At 42.1% G+C, this 5000-nt stretch overlaps 1 protein-coding gene and 1 long non-coding RNA gene across 2 annotated transcripts in view; one reads left to right on the top strand and one right to left on the bottom strand.

The window, feature by feature from the left end:
- The window catches only part of LOC121684952, a 25835-nt gene extending 24377 nt beyond the window's left edge, over positions 1–1458 (bottom strand). Inside the window, exon 1 of the long non-coding RNA XR_006023222.1 lies at positions 1385–1458. This is a non-coding gene — a long non-coding RNA (uncharacterized LOC121684952). The remainder of the gene's footprint in view (positions 1–1384) is intronic.
- kat6b (K(lysine) acetyltransferase 6B) overlaps positions 1–5000 on the top strand; it is a 74089-nt gene that overhangs the window by 42178 nt on the left and 26911 nt on the right.

Below are 5000 nucleotides of genomic sequence, written 5' to 3'. Positions count from 1 at the left end.
GCATTGTTTTTTAATCAGTGCAGCAATTTGCAGATTACATTATGTACTTACATAATTGCAAAAGGGTTCTCCAATGTTTTCTCAGTTAGCCTTTTAAAATGTGCAGAATGTGCCTTTGGAACATTGGATGAATGGTTGCTGATAATGGGCAATGTAGGTATTGCATTAAAGATCAGCCATTTCTTTCTACAACAGTCAATATTATTATGCCCGGATTACAACCCGCAGGTCGGGCGGGTTCGGGCCAGGTAATGTCACGGGTTGCGGGTGGGTCGAGTCAAATTTGTTAGATAGCAACGTTCTGGGTTAACATATTCGTGTGCTAGATAGCAACGTTCTGGGTTAACATATTTGTGTGCTAGATAGCAACGTTCTGGGTTAACATATTCGTGTGCGTCTTCTGTTCCTCTGTCCTTCTCCGTCTCTGCCTCAGTGCTAATGCACACCAGAGTTGATTGGATACAAAATCCACAATGCAAAAATACCCCATTGGAGGGGACAAAGCCTATCCATATAGGCCTAATAAAATTAAAAATTAATCAAATTAAACAGTTTGTAATTATCCAGATGATGGCCTAAAATAGCTTCTATTTCATAAAACACTTGATGTAAGCAAACTGATAACGTTTAGATCCTAACCACGATTATCTGGCAACGTCACTGATAACGTTTAGATTCTAACCACGATTATCTGGCAACGTCACTGATAATGTTTAAATCCTAACCACGATTATCTGGCAACGTCACTGATAGCGTTTAGATCCTAACCACGATTATCTGGCAACGTCACTGCTGCACAGCTCACTCTTGGATAAAAAAAGAAGTTGTGAGTACATGAGTTATTTTATTTCCACGCATGCTGCCACACTCCACAGTCGTTTACACTAGCCTGTAGGCTAATTAAATTTAGTTTAATTAGTCTATAGCATGACCTAATATTGTTCAGCCAAAATCATCCCAATCTTCTTATCAATTTGCGTTTGCGTTTTATTAGTGTTTTCTCTAAGTTGCAGTCAGTAGCCTACCGCTTAAGACAGGTTACACCATCGAAACTCATCTGATGGTCAGCAAGAAGAGTCACACATCTCTACTGCCCCCCACATCTCTACTGCATCTCTACTACCTACACTTCTCTGCTGCCCCCCGCTGGTCATCTACACGTCATGAGTTGAGACAGGAGCAGATTGGGCAACAAAAGAAAATATTTTTTCTCCTTCACACGCACAACGTTTATTTAATTTAAATCGCAGCATTTTGCGGTTACGTAATTGCACAGCCTCAAATCGCAATTGCGATTCGATAAATCGTGCAGCACTAGTGTAGGACATAAAAGTCTAAATTTAGTCCCATTGGGCTTCAAAACTCCAGATGGGGTTCGATAGACTTGTAGTCAGGGGGCCTATATGGTTTCTGTGGGTTTGAAATGTTAATTTTTAGAGAGTGGTTGGACTGTCTTTAGAGGTCATTGAACATGGAGAAAACTAATGGTCTCCATTAGTCTCCAACCCTAATTTGTTTTGTATATTTCACTGTAATTAACACCATACATTTCGCCTAAATCACTGGCTATGTTGAATAAAGTTCACAAAACAGGTATTTTCAACAGTATGATTGTATGTCAGTATTATGATTGTATGTCAAACAATTAGAGATAAGATCAATAACCAATCGGTTTCACCAAATACACATACTCCATTGCTGAAGGATAGCAAAAACATAACAGAATCACAGATGAGACCTCGAACAACATTTAATTCATTTACATATACACAACATATTAGATCTCACCTCCACAATTTCCTCATCAAAATCTACAACTAGTCTACTAGACCCTATTCCTACACACCTTTTTAAGACTGCTCTCCCCTTCCTGGATAATGTTTTGCTCTTGATTATAAATAATTCAATGCTATCAGGGCATGTACCACAGTCGTTTAAGACATCTGTTATTAAGCCCTCCCTCAAAAAACCTAGCCTTGTATCAATACTGGTCCTTCTGGACCTCAGCGCTGCCTTTGACACCATAGACCATGACATACTACTTAGGCTTGAAAATTTGATAGGCATCCGACTCAGCACTCGCTTGGTTTAGATCATACCTTCCTAACCGTCAACAATTTGTACAGGTCCATAATAAACCATCTACCCAGATTATGGTAAAATATGGAGTGCCTTAAGGCTCAGTACTGGGGCCCCTGTTGTTTAGCAGATGATACACAACTATACGTCTCCATAAAACCTGATGAATTAACCCCGTTAGCCAAACTTATAGAGATATAAAGACATGGATGACGAATAATTTCCTGCTTTTGAACTCAGATAAAACAGAAGTCAAGGTTTTAGGTTCTAAAAATATGAGGGATATCCTATTCACATCACAGGCTACATATAGTGATCTTCCACTGACCTCATCCACTAGTGTTAAAAACCTAGGAGTTATAACTGACCAGGACCTAGCACTAAATAATCACATAAAACAGATCACCAAAACTTCATTTTACCATTTAAGGAACATTTCAAAGATAAGGAAGTCCTTATCCTTACCAGATGCCGAGAAATTAATCCATGCTTTTGTCACCTCAAGGATAGACTATTGCAATGCTGTTACGCTGGCTGTAATAATACCTGTCTAAAGAGCTAACAGCTTATACAAAATGCAGCTGCTCACACACAAAAAAAATATGAACATATTTCCCCCATCCTAGCATCTCTACACTGGCTACCTGTTAAAAGTCATTGACTTCAAAATATTACTTATATCTCTTGGTTAGTTGCCTGCATTGAAAGAGGACACCTCATGAAGACGTTCTTTTGTCTGCCTCTGACAGAAGAAGCACTTGTGATGGGTTATTCACCAGTCCACACATATCTGCCACTGGATACATAGCCCAAAATCGGTTTCTTTTAGAATATGTGTGCCAACAGAAAGACACACCTCAGAATATAACCTAACTAGACTGTGCCACCATGAACTATGAAAATGTGCTTGCTCAAATGTAGAAGGCCACTAATATCACCAACCATGAAGAACAGAGCACTATGTGCTTCAGGTTATTCGATATTCTAAATTCTATAACTGCCAGCTAAACAGCCAACTGTCACTTCTAGTGTCGTGGCCAGACAACCACTTTTCTTTCAGGGGGATTCACCACCCAGCATTTATCAATTTGTTTTAGATAGGCTGTTTCCCTCACAGGAACGTTTAGGACCCCCAGACCATAGACACCACAGACTCAGAAGTGCAAATCATGATATTTATTAAGGGGGGGGGGGCAAATCACAGCAAGACACTCAGGTGACCAAAAGGAGTTCTTAGTATAGATTAGAATAAATCATGTCACACAGCAACATTTCACTACAGAACACACAGGGCTAAATTCCACCACACGGCTAGCTATAACGGCACAGCAAACCCACAGTGCATTATTACCCACCGCTGCAGCCCTCTAGCGATCCTCTTGTGGGCAGGCGACACATAAAATGGACATACAGAAAGGAAAACAAAATACCATAAATCTGGGGGGAATCAGCTGGCTCTGCCACAACCCACCACTGAATCCCCCAAAGAAAAGAAGCGAAACGCAAACCAAATAAAGTCAGCCCTCCCAGCAAGTACCCCCAAACAAGTATGTCTGCGGTAACCCGCACTTAACTGTCCGTCAACAGTCCAAAACGGCTTTATGACGATGGAAGCGCGCAGCGCAGCTCCTCGCGAACGCTCCCTCTCTCGCTCCGATCAGCTGGTGGTGACGCACAACCCGGAAGTAGCACGCAGCAGCAGCGAGCCGTCTGGAGAAGGCAGCGGGAATTAGTTTTGGGTTGGGTGATTTTTTTCTCATAGATTGCCTGGACTATGGAGAAGGCAGCGGGAATTCTCAGGGCAAATCACGGCTGAATCCAAGCACACACAGCAACAATAGACATGGTTACTTTCCTTTAGATGCAGCAAGAACGGCAAATCTCTCGCCAGTCTCCTCCGAATCCACCGCTCGTCATCTCGAGGAACTGCCGCCTGAGAAGGAAGTAAACAGACACTAAGCGACCGTCCGAGCCCGTAGCTAGCCCGTCACTCACTTAGAATTCTACCGTTCCTTTTAAGGTGTGTGTCTGTCGTTCCTCAGCATGGCACGTTGGTTTCAGTCAGGCAGCTCCAGGGTCCTCCGATGGGCGATCACCAAGACGCAGGCACAGGAATCTGGACAGACAAACAGACAGAACCACCACCGCATTCCCCCGGCACAGTGCGTGCCGTAGCTCTCGCTCCTTCCCGCAGTGTCCAGCGTGTTTTTATTGGGAAGCCAGCCAATCGATCTGTCCAAGCTGATTGCCCACCAGCCCAATCCCAATTGCATACAGCTGGCTGTCAATCTTGTTCATCAACTCGTACGCATCATTCATCCCCCAAACCCACATATAATAACCATAACACCCACAGTCCATTGAAAGTCCATGAGTATACATACAGTTTTCCAGTTAATAATAAAGTACACGTTACCATTACAGTACATAAGTCCATCTGTATACAAACAACAATTACATCTCTTTATTCCCAGACACAACACTAGTGTCTCTCTTACACACACACACACACACACGTACACACACACACACACACACACGTACACACACACACACACTCACCTGTCTGTTTACCCTTTCTTTTCTTCACACTTACATAGGGTTACTTCAGCTGGTACTAGCTATGTAAAAGTCTATTAAACTTGATTTAACAGAGATCTCTGCACTTTGTGCTCTGAATGGGTGTAGACAAGAACTGGCAGAGCAGGCTAGGCCTACACTCAAGCACACTAATAGGCATGAATTGATATTGAAGTATTATTTTTTTAAGCGGACAATTTCGAGAATTTTAGGCACAATGTCTTGTTAAAGAGATCAATTATCAGCTTAAAAATGTTTTATAATGTTGTATTGTTTATGTGGTCCACTTTTGCACACTACCTTGTAGAATATCTTTGCTTATTGGCACCAAACCCTATGCT

Source organism: Alosa sapidissima, chromosome 16 (genome assembly GCF_018492685.1).
Source record: "Alosa sapidissima isolate fAloSap1 chromosome 16, fAloSap1.pri, whole genome shotgun sequence".
Taxonomy (NCBI): Eukaryota; Metazoa; Chordata; class Actinopteri; order Clupeiformes; family Clupeidae; genus Alosa; species Alosa sapidissima.
Note: the sequence above shows the minus strand (reverse complement) of the source record. Positions and strands in the feature narration are given on the sequence as shown.